At 36.7% G+C, this 16,559-nt stretch overlaps 1 non-coding gene across 1 annotated transcript; it reads left to right on the top strand.

Annotated features, from left to right (window-relative positions):
- The first annotated feature begins 15,171 nt into the window (after window positions 1–15,171).
- LOC141670259 (small nucleolar RNA R71) lies at window positions 15,172–15,278 on the top strand. The gene has a single exon (XR_012554498.1). It is a non-coding gene; the product is annotated as a small nucleolar RNA R71 (small nucleolar RNA).
- Window positions 15,279–16,559: the final 1,281 nt, after the last annotated feature.

The following is a 16,559-nucleotide window of genomic DNA, read 5'->3' as shown; positions in this document are numbered from 1 at the left end:
AGATAAGAAGGAGCAGGTGCTTCGGAACAAAGTAATCAAGCTAGTCAGAGTACTATGGCAGAATCATAATGTGGAAGAATCAACTTGGGAACTAGAGAGCACAATGCTAGAAAAGTACCCCCATTTATTTTCTATTTGATTCCAGGACGGAATCCTTTTAAGGAGGGGAGACTGTAATAACCCCCAAAATTTTCAACTTTTTGTAACCCTTGTGAATAGTGTTTTTGCTGAATGAGAAAACTTTTCATGCCACACTATGTAGGGGTTCTATTATGGATATTCTGAGATTTTATTAGTACTGTATATGGTATATGAGTGTATGTAAAGATCGCCAGAATCCAATTCCGAACACTTTGGTTTTTCCCGGAAATCCACTAGATACGGAAAGAATTGAGTATAAGGTAGCAGGATAAAAAGGATTTAAAAGAGGATCATAAAAAGGAAAATAATGTATTGAGAAAGGTTAAGGGAACCTAAGTAATAAGATCCCGGGTATGATCCTTCAAACGATAAACGAAAACGAAAGTTAAGCGAACCGTATAGCAGATCAACAGTCATTAGGCAAACAATTAGGAAGTTAAGCAAAGGGATTAGAGAGAGTGATGTCACCCAACCAATGAGAAGAGGACAAAGAGGGAAGGATGACATCACAACATGACATAGGCATGACATGGGAAGGAAGGAGATGTGGTGGCTTTTTAACCACACAAAATCAAGGGCAACTAGGTAATTTACTAAAACAAACACAAAATCAAACCAACCAAGCCAAGCAAATCATTTTTCATCAAAATCAAAAAAAAGAAACCAAGGCATTGTTCTTCATGCTCTCGGCTTTTTGACATTTTAAAGGCAAGGAAATTCAAAACTCAAGATCCAAGCCTCCTAAATTGGTAAGATAATTCCCTAATCATCTTTATGCTTAGTTAGGGCTATATCATGAGTTTAAGCCATCAATTCCTTCTCAATCTTCTTCATTTAATCAATGAAGAAGACAATGAATAGTGTTTTCAAGTTTTTAACTTGAAATTTTTCTTGATTTCCTTGAAGATCCAAGCATTCCTAAGACTTCTCAAGGCTTCTTAAGGCTTCCTAGCTCCTCCCACCACTTCGAGGAAGGTATATCATCTCCAAACCCTAGATTCCTATGTATTATAAGATGATTTTGATTAGTAGGGTGATATTGTAGCTTAATGTTTGTGATTTAGAGTTTGGGATTGAAATGGTATTGAAATGGAATGGTAAATGTTGTTATTTTGGTTAAAAGATTGTAGTATAGTTAAATTCAAGCTTAGGCATAAGTATGAATGTTAAAATTGAATTGGTTGGGGCTGATATGATGTGATAAGGATGGATGTTGGTTGTATGTTTGATTTGAGGTTGAATTGGGTTGGTTTTGAATGGTTTTAAATTGGGAAATCGCGTAAACATACCCGTCGTAACGTCCGATTTTCTTTGGACTGCTTTTGTGCATAACATTAGGACCCGAGAACCCCCTGCTAGGTTTTGACCATTGCCATGTCTAGATAGCTCGTGTTACGAGCTTCGTTTTGATATGTAGTTCGTTTGATTCCGATGCACGGTTTAGGAGAAACGACCGTTTCAAGTAACGGCATTTCGCGAACGAAACTTTTCCCCTCGCCTTACTTTGAAACATAGGTTAAAGACCAAAAAGGGGTTAATTAATGTATGAAACATTTATGGTAAGTGTGTTAGGCAGTTGGTAAGACACTCGCGAATGAATCGCCTTAAAACTCGTAAAGGTTAAATTATTAAAAATGGTGGAGCCGAGGGTACCCGAGTGACTTAAGAGAATCAGTAAGCGCAAAACAAGCGTTAGAGTCTAAGTTAGTTAAAGTATAGATTTACAAGTGACTTTGGTTTAATTCCAACTTACTTGTTGTTTATAGGTTACCAGACTCGTCCCGAGCCTTTTATCACCCCAAGTCGCTCAGGCAAGTTTTCTACCCGTTATAACTGTTGTTGTGATGTATATATGTATATGCATTATCTTGCGATAGATGCATGTTGGTTAATTAGCAAATGTTGCGATATATTGAAACATGCTGATATGGTATATATATGTGTTGGTTCAGTTGATAATACCTATGCTAGAGAATAGCAGTAATTTGCATATACCCTTAGTATAGGGACCCAAAGGTGAAAACATTTTCTAAAACCGGGAGTCGAGGATCCCGAGTAGATTTTGTATATATGTATATATATATATATATATTCATATATATATACATGGTTATAGTTTTCAAAACTATTAATCGAATAAGGGTTATTCGATAACTTTATATTATTTATTGAATATTATTTCGAATATTATTCGAGGGCTTATGACTCTTTTATATTATTATTGGATATTACTTGGATATTCATTTGAGGATGTATGACTCCTTTATTTTATGAATATTATTTATAATATTCATTCGAGGTATTATGACTCCGCTTATTACTGCAATATATTCTTTATTTTATTAAAGAATAAGGTGTCAATAATCAAACTTATTTTCGATTATTCAAATAAAGATAGTACTTTCGTATAAGTATATCTTTGGTTATTTAATACTCGTTTCAAGTATAAGTTTTAATACTTCTACTTCAATTATTTTTATAAAGATTATTCTTTATGGGAATATTATTTAAATAATAATATTCAGATATTTTCTAATATATTGGGACTGATTTATTTCATTAAATCAGCATTACTCCAAACACTCTTTAAAGTGTTTTCGAGTCTTCAAAATAATTTTTAAAAGTTAGAGCGGATCCCAAAACTCATTTTTATATTTAAGATCTTCCTTTTAAAGGGGATTTAAATACTCGCTCGAAACCTGAGGGATCCGGCTCTGTGGTGTATTTTATATTCGCAACAAGGTTACAGTTTTGGTAAATGAATTGATTACTTACCCAACGTTCGGGAAGTAAGTCCATCTATTGAGTCGACATAAGCAACATGGGCTCAGTGGGCGTCCATGATAGTGTAAGTGGCTCAGTGGGAGTCCATCAAATGCATAAGTGGCTGAGTGGCAGTCCAACATAAGGTCCTATTGAGACCAGGGTGATGACCAGTGGGGAATTCGTCCATCTACTAGTAGAAAAGGTTACTTATTGGTATCCTTGCCTGATCAGCAAGATACCTGGTTTATGCCAAAATTCTTTTCCTTTTTCCAAAATTTATTGGATGTTTCAAACTCTGTTCATACTTTACATGACAGAGGTTTTCTGGAAATGTATAAAGAAGATGTATATATGGATATATATATATATATATCAGAACTTAATGAAGTATATCATAACTTCATTTCCTTTAATAATATTTCAAAGATTTAATCTATTCAAATCTTGTCTTGTAGTCTCATCTATGTGATGAACTGTTGAAAGCTCATTATACTTTGAACAGTGGTAGTTCAAGTAGCTTTATAAATGATATAAGTGTAGTGAAGTATCTGGTAACTTCATCCCTTGTTTTTACTTATATCTAGTAAGTAATTATCTTACACATGATAAAAGATTCTAGTAAGTATCCATTTAGATACTTATATTATTGTTATCACTATATATTATCTTGCGAGCTGTAAGGCTCACTCTTGCTTTATTTCTTCATCACACAACAACAGTTAGGAAAGATGGCCAGACTCCAGCAGACCCAGCGCAAGCGCGTGGGAAGCGTCCCGCGTCTTCCCGATGATGTTGTAGCTGCTATAGCTGCAGAGGTAGATCTATTGGTAGACCAGGCACCTACTTTTGAGAATCAAATTATGTATAATTATAACTTGTGGCAGATAATGGCAATTAACTGTAAATTATCAAGTAATCATTTTGGGTTGTAATAACTTTTAAATTGTGGATTCAAAGACTTGTACTTATTTCAATTTCATCTCTGAGACTATAACGGGTTGTGGTGTGTGTTAATGTGGGGTCACAGCATAAGGTTATTTATTATTAATTAAGTGAAGTGATATTATGGAAAGAAAGACCGTGACGACCCGGATCCCCGACCCCGGATCTGGGGGTGTTACAGGTCTCTTCAATTGACCCAGCTTTGCAAATGACTTTTTATACCCCAGACTGGCCATCATATTTTGAAGAACTGGCTCCTCAACAGTAGAGTAAACGCAGTTCTCAGGTAGCTGCAATGCTTGTCGAACCGTGGCCAATGTCACGACATGCTCATCCTCCCCTGATGAAAAGATAATACTTGGGGACTCTTGAGCACCACCATAATCATATACTCCACTTCACCAGAACTCCAACACTTGAGTTCCAGAGACTGCATCAGGTTGGGTCAGAGCGTACCCAATATCAGAATTAGCGAGAAAATCCTGAATGAAGTGAAGTTTTGATGGAGCTTCAGCCTTGCTAAGAATGGCGAAGTAGTTGTTAGGAACAAACTTAGCTCCATTGAAAATTACGTCTTTTAGTGCCATCTCTGTAAGAAAATAAGTGAGAAAGAGAGTGTTTGCAAAGTGTTTGTTAAAAGTCCTGAAAGAAACCACTTCAGAGAATATTAGAGCGAGAGAGAAAGTAATAGAAATTAAGAATAGAAAAGTAAGTAAAAGATTAGAAAATCTTTTAACTCCTATATATATACTTTCTCCACTCAACAGTCATATTTGTGAAATATGGGATACACTTTACACCTGGCACTGTGTGAACAGTCAATAAACGGTTAGAGCAGGAGTTAATGGACACGTAAAATAAGCAATAATTACCGTGTACATGCAGTTTTTCAGGACATACACGTTAACCACTAACCCATAATGATTATGACTGTTTTTATCTCACCCAAATTTATTTTGATTTAAATATGGCTGTTTCATATTTTACCACAAATAAGTCAAGTAAAGAAAAATTCCACGTAAGCATCAAAGATTCCATCAGGATTTAATATCAGAACTTAACTTATATCAGATTGTAACAGTCATCAGAACATGGCTTCTGTACTCAAAAAGTGAATATCTTTTTCTGTGCTTCTTTATACAAATACTGACTTGTTTTCTTCAGAGTTTAATCATCAGAACTTCCATCAGAACTTGTCCTCAGAATGTATGTAAATGACACTTAACTGTTTGTCAAAAACAACATAATCACCACAGTAATTTTCATCATTCATATGGAGTGAAAGTGTGTGCATTCAGCAAAATATCAGATAAAGATTAAAGTCTGATCAACTTCAGTACATCTTAGAAATAAGGCATAACTCTGAAAAATGTTTAAAATCTGTCATGATGTCTACTATAAAACAAATTTATGCAAGAGTCCACCTCAACTGTTTGTGCTCATTTTATGCATCTTTTGAAATTCCTTTTTACAGTGGCTTCTCAATGTAAGTGAGTCACGACTACTTATCAGAATTTATGCTGTTATCAGAGTATTTCTCTAGTAATCATAGAGTGTGAAAAGTCACCAAGAATTTTTTTTGCTTTTCTAATGCATATTACTTAATACCAGCAATGCACTTGGGTCTTCCCTTCCACATTTTTACTCTAGATCTCAAAGGAGTACCTGACTTTTATTCTTTTCTTTTCTTTTGATAAGTGACGCTTATCAGCACTTAGTTCATTCTTAAGATTTACTGACATCGGAATTTGATAGATAAGAAACAAGAATCTAGTTTGAGACTTAGTAATAAGATACAAAAAGTAAACTTGACTAAGCTCAATATCAGAATCTGCTTGTGTTAATGAGTTTCCACATAAACAACTAATTCAAACATGGGATTTCTAGTATGTTAAAGACTACTAGGTCAGCATATAGCACAGTTATCCTCATTAAATTGAATAGCCACAAAACATTCAAAACACTTATCAGAGTATATAAATCCACATCAGATAAAAATCAGCATTTAATGAATTTTCAAATTAAGCACATATTACATATAGATAATATAATCTGTAAACACTGATCATAAAGTCTGATGCATGAGAACAAAAACTAAGCAGATTTAGAGAAAGAACCTGAAACCATTCTAAGTTCATTTACCAATCTTATAAAAGTAGCTTCACATAGTGGTTTTGTGTAGCTATCTGCTAGTTGTTGATCTGTTGGAACAAAATATAATTCCACTGTACCTTCATCCACATGTTCCCTTATGAAATGGTACCTAATGCTGATGTGCTTTGTCATTGAGTGTTGAACTGGATTACCTGTCATAGCAATAGCACTTTGATTATCACAGTAAATAGGGATTTTAGAAAATTCTAACCCATAATCCAGTAACTGATTCTTCATCCAAAGAATCTGTACACAACAACTTCCTGCTGTAATATATTCTGCTTCTGCAGTTGATGTGGAAATTGACTTTTGTTTCTTGCTAAACCAAGAAACTAATCTACCTCCAAGAAATTGGCAGCTTCCACTAGTGCTTTAGTCCACTTCCTTGCAGATGGAAGTTGATCTCTAGAACTGGATCCTCCCCCATGATCCATGCTGTCTCCATCAACATTTTCTGATGCCCCCCTGTAGTTATGCTCTCTGAGACTTCAGAATTTGAATTTTATTTTTCAGGAGTTGAAGAATAAGAGCTTCCAGAATTATCAGAATTTGGCTCATCAGAACTAGATGAATCAGAACTTGAAGAGCCAGTGACAGGTTCTGATGCTTCTCGAGAGTCTTGAGATGTGGTAGTTTCTTCAGGTTGCTCCCCCTGGACAGGTGCATTTTCCTTTAGAGTTGTTACCACAGTTTCAATCATCAGAACTTAATCCATCAGAACTTACAGGATCAGGATTTAAGTCATCAGAATTTCCAGAATCAGAATTTAAATCTTCATTCTCAAATCTCAGCTGATCATGATCATTGAAATCTTCAAGTCCAGTAATCTTCTTATCATCAAAAGAGACATAGATAGATTCCATGACAACTCTTGTTCTTAAATTATAGACTCTAAAGGCTTTTGTGGAAAGCGGATATCCGACAAAAATTCCTTCATCAGCTTTTAGATCAAATTTTGACAGCTGTTCAGGATGAGTCTTAAGAACAAAACACTTGCAATCAAATACATGAAAGTGTTTCAGATTTGGCTTCTTTTTCTTCACCATCTCATACGGTGTTTTTCCATGCTTGTTTATAAGTGTAGCATTTTCTGTAAAACAAGCAGTCTGCACAGCTTCAACCCAAAAATAGGTTGGTATCTTTGCTTCATCAAGCATTGTTCCTGCAGCTTCAATGAGAGTCTTGTTCTTTTTTTCTACAACTCCATTTTGCTGTGGAGTTCCAGGTGCAGAAAATTCCTGTTTGATTCCATGATCTTTGCAGAACTCTTCTATGATTGAATTCTTGAACTCAATTCCATTATCACTCCTTATTATTTTAACAGAATCTTTGATCAATTATCCAGCTGTTTGATATGATCAGTTAGAGTAGATGCTGTTTCAGTCTTCTTGTGCAAGAAATACACCCAAGTGTATCTTGTGTATTCATCCACTATAACCATAGCATATTTCTTCTTTGTAATAGAGATGACATTGACTGGACCAAATAGATCAAAATGTAGTAGGTGATAAGGCTCAAGAATTGATGACTCAGTTTTGCTCTTGAAAGAAGATTTTCTTTGTTTTGCCTTCTGACATGAATCACAAAGGCCATAGGAGCAAATACTATTTTTTTTGGCAGTCCTCTCACAAGATCTTTCTTTACAAGTTCATTTATATTGTTGAAATTTAAATGAGAGAGTTTCTTGTGCCGATTCCAGCTTTCTTCAATTGATGCTCTACTCAACAGACAAATTGCAGAACCATCAGTACTTGTTGAAAGTCCGGCTTCATAAATGTTACCATGCCTGTATCCTTTCAGAACCACTTTGCCTATAGAATTACTTATAACTTCACAGTGTTCTTCAAAGAAATCCACATGATAACCTATGTCACATATTTGACTTATACTCAACAGATTGTGTTTAAGTCCTGAGACAAGAGCTACTGTTTCAATGATGACATTCCCAAGATTGATCTTGCCATATCCCAGAGTTTTTCCAATGTTGCCATCTCCATAAGAAACTTCTGGGCCAGCTTTCTCCACAAAATCTGATAGCAGGGATTTATTTCCAGTCATATGTCCTGAACATCCACTGTCCAGAACTAGGATGTTCATCTTGTTGCCCTGTAATCACAAAGACCACTAATGATTAGTTTTAAGGACCTAGACTTGCTTGGATCCTTTAGCCTTTTTAAGTTTGTTAACATTTGCAGCGGATTTAATATCAGAGTTTATGCTAACATTTTTCTTATTAGTATTAACAGTATCAGACTTTGCATCATACTTTACACTAGAAGGAATTAAAGCAACTTTCTTCAAAGAAGGTTTTATCTGATAATAATCATAGTCCAAACTATGATATTCCTTACAAGTATAAATGGAATGCCATATACTACCACAATGAAAACAAGGATTTTATGGCTTAAACCTAACAGACTGACTCTTAACTCCTGACTTAGAAGGTAAGGAGTTTATATTCTTATTCTTCCTGCAAAAAGAAGCCAGATAGTTAGATTTTCCACAGTTATAGCATTTCTTTCTAGGAGCATTAAGAACAGGCATATAATTGTTGCTTTTATTCACACCTTCCTTTCCATTCCTATTTTTCCTAGCTACCTTTACCTTGTTTATACTGGTAATCTCTTTCAGCTTATGTTTAAGCTGCTTCTTTGTCATTAAGCCTATGTTAACTTCAGTTGGTTTATCCTGTTCTAATTTGTCAAAAGTTGACTCTGCTATCACTTCTGTCTCAATGTCTTTCATCTTTTTAGAATCAGACTTTACAGTTTTAGCTACAAATTTAACAGGATTTACCTTTGGCTTAGTAGTCTGTTTAACAATAATTGGCTTAACTTGTTCAGTTCCTTTTTCACTTTTCTCATCTCCATAACCTAAGCCCTCTTTCCAGTTCCCAAAACTTAGTATATCCTGAGTTATTCTGCCAGAGTTAGTCCAAGTCCTGATAATCTCTCTCTCCTTTTCTAACCCAGTTTTTAGAGATTTATTCATTTTTAGCACTTCATCTCTAACATAGAAAGCATCATCTCTATCCTTCTGAATTTGATGGAACATAACTAACTCCTTTTCTAAATAATCATTCCTCTTTTTAAAAGCAAGATTTTCAGAAGTTAATCTTTCACATGTTAAAGTTTGATCTCTATAGCTAATAAACATGGTTTTAAGATATAATTTCAACTTAGTAATATCATCAGTATGAAAGGCATAAGTTGTTTGAGGTACCTTTAACTCAGAAGCATCAGAACTGCTATCATCATTTGCCATCAAGGCATATTTCTCCTCATCTTCAGAATTTGAAGTGTCTGTCCAACTTTTCTTCTTTGTGACAAGAGCCTTGCCTTTATCACTCTTTCCTTTCTTGCAGTCAGGAGATATGTGGCATTTCTCACCACAATTGTAGCATTTGACATTTGAGTAATCTCCTATGTCAGACTTTCCTCCTTTGCCTTCAGATTTTCTGAAGCCCTTCTTATCAGAACTTCTACCTTTCCTGGAAAACTTCTTTCCCCTTCTGAATTTCCTGTAGGCTATCTTTGTGATACCCTTCACCATAAGAGCAGACAGCTTCATCATCTCTTCATCAACATCTACTTCAGGTAGACTTTCAGTTTCTGAATCATCATCATCATCATCATCATCAGAACTTGATGATTCTGAATCAGACTTTATGACGAGAGCCTTTCCTTTTCCTTTCTTTGAGACATCCACTTTGGGGGATTCCTCCTCAGCATTAAGTGCAACTGTCCTTGACTTTCTCCCATGTCTCTTGCTTCATCAAGAGTAGTTTCATCAAGAGCATAGTTGTCTCTTATAATAGTAGCTTTCAAATCCCAACTTTTAGGAAGAGCTATAAGGAATTTTAGATTTGAAACTTCAATGTCATATTCCTTGTCCACCAGTGACAGATCATTCAAGAGTTTGACAAACCTGTCATATAAGTCAGTTAATGACTCATCACTTTTTGAGTCAAAGTGCTCATACTCTTGAGTGAGTATAGTCCTCCTATTTTTCTTGATTGCATCAGTTCCCTGACACCTTCTCTTCAAAGCATCCCATATCTCCTTTGCAGTCTTGCATTGAATTACCCTATTTGACATGACATTATCAATGGCACTATGCAACAAATACCTTACCTTTGCATCATTGGCAACATATGAGATATCTTCAGTTGTGTATTCACTTTTCTCCTTTGGTATGATCTTTGCTGGATGATCTGCAACTACAACAGAGAGCTTCGTTGGCTTATGCGGTCCTTCATAAATTCTGTCAAGGTATTCTGGATCTGTAGCTTCAAGAAAAATAGCCATCTTCACTTTCCATATGGGATACTCAGAAGGTCTCAGCATGGGAACCCTGATAGTCTCATATCGACTATGGGTTTGAGTCTTTGGAGTTTCTTCAGTTTTGGCGGGCTTGGTTGGATTTTCTGCTTCTTCAGACATGATTATTTTGGATCTTTACTGTATGTGTGTTAACAGATAGGCTCTGATACCACGTGTTAGGTCACACAACACTGTAGAAGGGGGTTGACTACAGTGTAGAATATAATCAAATCGATTTAAAGCGCAAGTAACAGAAAACAGATGTATTCGATATAATAAACTCTGTTACAATGGAACTATTCTCTCTCAGTGATGAACAAATATCATGAGAGCTGCTAGGTTACAATTGTATGATCTTCTCGATGATCATAACTCTTATAGAGTAAACCTATGTCTGTGTTTATATAGACACACAGTTATAAGATAACTTCTAATTGATATGGAATATAATTATTGTCTCCTAAAATATATCAATAAGATATCTTATATAATTCTTCTAGTACTCTAACTCTTTCCATGCATATCTTCTTTTTGTATTAGTCTCGATCTTCTTTCCTGTAAATCAGCTTCCTTCGTTAATTATTAGTCCTCCAGTACTTAAGTTCTGATATCCATCTTCTGATATTATCTTCTGATAATCTAAGTCCTGATATCCTTAAATCCTGACTTCCAGTAAGAACTGATATTTCCTGTTAGTTAAGATCTGAAAACTAAACATGAAACATATTAGACATGACATCTCAAATATATCCAACACCGTGGCAATGCGATGATTCACATTATACCTTCACATCATAGCAGTGAACTTGAGATTGCAAAAATGCGATCCCTCATCACTGATTATGACTCTTGGAGTTCCAAACATTGTGAATATCTGCTTGTGAAGAAATTTAAGCACCACTTTCGCATCGTTCGTTAGAAACGGCTTAACTTCGACCCATTTCGATATATAATCAACCGCCAACAAGATATACTGATTGTTACAGGATGAGACAAATGGCCCCACGAAGTCGATTCCCCAAACATCGAAGACTTCGACCTCTAGAAGCACATTAAGAGGCATCTCATCCCTCTTAGACATATTACCCACACGTTGACATCGATCACATTTCAAGACGAACTGGTGAGCATCTTTAAACAAGGTCGGCCAAAAGAAACCTGCTTGAAGAACATGAGCTGCTGTCTTTTCTCCACCATAATGTCCTCTATAAGCTGTTGAGTTGCAATCTCGCAAGATCCTCCCCGTTTCGCTATAAGGAATACATCTCCTGATGATTTGGTCAGCTCCTTGTTGAAAAAGAAACGACTCATCCCATATATACCACTTTACTTCATGTAGAAACTTCTTCCTTTGAGCGTAAGATAAGTCGGGAGGCATGATATTACTCATAAGGTAGTTCACAATGTCTGAAAACCACGGTTCTTCTTCTTGCACTCCAAACAGCTGCTCGTCGGGAAAAGACTCATTTATCAATGTCTTATCCAATAAAGTAGCATTAGGATTTTCTAAGCGCGAGAGATGATCAACGACTTGATTTTCAGTTTCCTTTCTATCCTTGATATCTAGTTCAAATTCTTGAAGCAAAGAAACAAATAATCAATCTAGGCTTCGAGTCCTTCTTTGAGAAGAGATATCGAATTGCAGCGTGATCAGTGAAAACTGTCACCTTAGTCCCAAGTAGATAAGATCAAAATTTCTCAAAACCATAGACAATAGCCAAAAGTTCTTTCTCCTTAGTAGTGTAATTCAGTTGAGCACCATTCAGAGTCTTACTAGCATAGTAGACTACATGAAATATGTTGTTCTTCCTCTGTCCAAGAACTGATCCAATTGCATAGTCACTTGCATCGCACATCATCTTAAAAGGTTCATTCCAATCAAGTGCAGTTATGACCGTGTCATGATTAAACTCTTTTTCAATGTCTCAAAAGTTGCAAGGCACTCATCATTAAACTTGAAAGGGACATCTTTCTCTAGCAAACTGTACAATGGATTTGAAATCTTAGAGAAGTCTTTGATGAAACGCCTATAGAAACCCGCATGACCAAGAAAATTACGAATTTCCTTAACAGAAATAGGTGGAGGAAGATTCTCAATGACCCCCACCTTGGCCTTGTCCACGTCTAGACCTTAACTAGAAACCTTGTGCCCGATAATAATGCCCCGACGCACCATAAAGTGACATTTCTCCCTATTGAGAACAAGATTGGTCTCAACACACCTCTTGAGAACGTGTCCAAGATTTTGCAAACATTCATCAAAAGAATCGCCAAATATCGAGAAGTCGTCCATGAACACCTTCATATTCTGGCCAATCATATCAGAACAAATGGCCATCATACATCTCTGAAATATGACCGACGCATCATACAGACCAAAAGAAACTCGTCTGAAAGCAAAAGTGCCGAAATGACATGTGAATGTAGTCTTCTCCTGATCTTCTAGGGCGATACAAATCTGATTATATCCCGAATAGCCATCCAGAAGACAATAGTAATCATGCCCAGCCAATCTATCAAGCATCTGATCAATGAAAGGAAGAGGGAAGTGATCCTTCCTTGTAGCCTTGTTCAGCTTCCTATAATCCATGCAAACTCTCCACCCTGTGACTGTTCGTGTCAGAATAAGCTCATTCTTCTTATTTGCTACCATTGTAATACCACCTTTCTTTGGCACACATTGAACCGGGCTTTCCCATGAACTGTCAGAAATAGGATAGATAATTCCTGCATCTAGCCACTTGAGAATTTCCTTCTTCACAACCTCTTTCATAATCGGATTTAGCCTGCTCTTTTGCTTAACCGTAGGCTTGCTACCTTCCTCTACTAGAATTTTATGCATGTAATAAGAAGGACTGATTCCCTTTATATCTGCTATAGTCTAGCCAATTATCGATTTGAACTCTCTCAGAATCCTCAGAAGCTTTTCCTCATCACTACCTGAAAGGTCAGATGCAATAATAACAGGCAAAATAGATGCATCACCTAAAAATGCATACCTCAAATTCTCAGGTAAAGGCTTAAGCTCAAGAGTGGGAGCTTCCTCAATAGATGGCTTGAGACGTTTAGGAGCTTTGTTGAATTCCTTCATTCCAATAGATTCAAAAGGCATATCTATCTTCCTCTTCCAGGGAGAAGCATTTAAATATTGCAAGTGCTCATCGCCCTCGTTATCTTCACTATCTGAATTTCACAATAAGGCTTTCTCTAAGGCATCGGACCTTAACAATTGATCAAGTTCTGAAGTAACTACAGAATCAACCAATTTTACCTATAAGCACTCCTCATTTTCTGTAGGAAATTTCATAGCATTGAACACATTAAAAGTTACATCCTGATCCAGCACTCGCATCGTAAGCTAACCCTTCTGCACATCTATCAAGTTTCGGCCAGTTGCCAAGAAAGGTCTTCCCAAGACTATGGGAATCTTCTTATCCTCCTCAAAATCAAGAATTACGAAATCAGCATGGAAGATGAGTTTATCAACTTTGACCAAGACATCCTCCACAATACCTCACGGATATGTAAAAGAACGGTCGGCTAACTACAAGGTCATATAAGTCAGTTTTGGATCAGATAAGTCCAACTGCTTGAAGATTGATAATGGCATTAGATTAATGCTATCTCCCAAGTCACATAAGCATTTGTCAAAAGACACTTTTCCAATAGTACACGGAATAGTGAAGCTTCCTGGATCTTTAAGCTTCAGAGGCAACTTCTGGTAAATCACAATACTGCATTCCTCCGTAAGAGCGACTGTCTCTAAATCATCTAGCTTCACTTTCCGAGAGAGAATACCTTTCATAAATTTTGCATAACTAGGAATCTGCTCAAGAGCCTCAGCGAAAGGTATGTTGATATGAAGTTTCTTGAACACCTCCAGAAACTTCTCAAATTGCTTGTCCAACTTTTTCTTCTACAGTCTCTTAGAAAAAGGCGGTGGAGGATAGATCTGTTTCTCCCCTGTATTACCCTCAGGAGAAGTGTGCTCAATAGTAGTCTTCCTTGGTCCCAGTTCTACTACCTGCTGCTCTACTTCTTTCTCAACCTTTGCCTCTTCAGTCAACACTTGAGTTTGTTCGGGATTCGCAACCTTTACAGATCTTAAAGTGATTGCCTTTACCTACTCCTTAGCTTCCCTCTTTCCTGGCACTTCAGTGTCACTAGGTAGTGTACCAGGCTGACAATTAAGCAAGGCATTGGCAATTTGCCCAATTTGATTTTCCAAGGTCTTGATAAAAATGGCTTGACTCTTGCATATAAGTTTCAACTCCTCCAATTCAGATTTTTTATTGGCTTGTTACAGCTGGGGTTGTTGTCTTGGTGCATATTGCGGTTGCTGAAAACCAGGGGTTGTACTACTTAGCTGGATACTGCTGATAAGGTTGTTGAATTGCATTCTGAGTGTTGCTCCAACTGAAATTAGGATGATTGCGGTTGTTGGGATGATAAGTGGTTGGCACAGGTTGCTGCGAACTCGGAAGTTGCTCATGAACTGAGCTGATTCACTAGAAATTGCGCATTAATCAGTCTCATGGGCACCAGCGCAAAGCTCATAGACACTAGCAATTTGATTAACCCCATAGTTAGCCAAAGTGTCCACTGAAAGCCTTAAGTTGGGCAGTTATAGTAGTTGCTGCATCCAACTCTAGAATTCCTGCTACCTTTCCCTGAGTCAGTCTCTGGGAATGATTCTGGTACTCATTAGCAGCCATTAGTTCAATAAGTTCATAAGCTTCATCGTAGCTTTTTAGCCCACAAGGCTCCTCTTGATGCTGCATCAAGCATGGGTCTAGAAGTAGCACCCAATCCATTGTAGAAACATTTAATAATCATCCAATCAGGCATGTCATGGTGTGGGCACTTCCTTAGTATCTCTATATATCGATCCCAAGCCTCAAATAGAGATTCTCCAGTTTGCTGAGCAAACTGAGTAAAAGCATTCCTGATTGCAGCAGTCTTCGCCATAGGGAAGAATTTAGTGAGAAACTTTTGAGCTAGATCTTCCCAAGTGGTTAAAGACCCTGCTGGTAGAGAATGTAACCAACACTTAGCTTTATCCCTCATAGAGAATGGGAAGAGTCGCAGCTTGATAGCATCTGCAGTCACATCATTGAATTTGAAAGTGTCGCAGATCTCGATGAAATCCCTGATGTGTATGTTGGGGTCTTCAGTAGGTGAACCCCCAAACTGAACTGAGTTCTGTATCATCTGAATCGTGCTTGACTTGATCTCAAAAGTGTTAGTCCTGATGGCTGGCCTGATGATGCTTGACTGAATGTCATTAATCTTAAGCTGAGAATAGTCCATCAAATCCTTAGGATTTTCTGCTTGATCACCCATCTCTACTAAAGCCGGTTCCTCGATTTTCTCTTCTTCTTCTTCTACCTTCTTTTCTTCCTCAAAAACTTCCTTTCTAACCACCACAAGTTCTTCCTCGGCTTTATCCAGTGTTCTCTTATGAGTACGCGAATGCATATGCATACACCCTCGTTAGAGTACCTGAAATAATGCAAGGAAACAAATAAGTAACAATATCCGAGTTAATAAACTTTAACGACCACTGATGGAAAGCACATAAACTATAAATTAACACTGCAATCCCCGGCAGGGCGCCAAAAACTTGTTAGGCGCTAAACACGCGCTAATAATTCACGCAATTATACGCGTTTGCAAGTAATATAGAATCTTTTCTAGTTCGTTCCCACAGAGACTGGCGTTGGTTAACTATGTAATTTATGCACCTAAGCACCGATGATATGGTTATTATCCAATGCTAAGACGATAACAATTTGGGTTGTTTATACTACGAATTAAACTAATGATTATAACTAAGAGAGTAAAGAGAGTAGTATATTATATGAGATAAACATGGGATTCTAACTTCATTAATACTTTATTCAATAGCCTTATTGTTCTTAACCTTAGCATGCAATGGTGATGACACTAATCAGATAACACGAAACTACTAAATGCCAACTTTTGTTTCACGAATAGCATACTACCAGTCATCCACACAAGAGATAGAAGCTGAATAGACACCAATTATATTGAGACCCTATATGTCTATATAATTTGACAACATAACGATTTAAGCACAAGTTATCTATCATGATTACATAGGGCAAGTAAGATGGTTAAAATTACCTACGAATCATGCATAAAAATAACACATGAACCTATTCTAGCATGACAAGTTCTAAATCCTTAAATTCACTGTCGCTTCATTAAGAA

This window comes from Apium graveolens, chromosome 6 (assembly GCF_009905375.1).
Source record: "Apium graveolens cultivar Ventura chromosome 6, ASM990537v1, whole genome shotgun sequence".
Lineage (NCBI taxonomy): Eukaryota > Viridiplantae > Streptophyta > Magnoliopsida > Apiales > Apiaceae > Apium > Apium graveolens.
The sequence above is the reverse complement of the archived record's forward strand: the minus strand, read 5'-3'. Positions and strand labels throughout refer to the sequence as shown.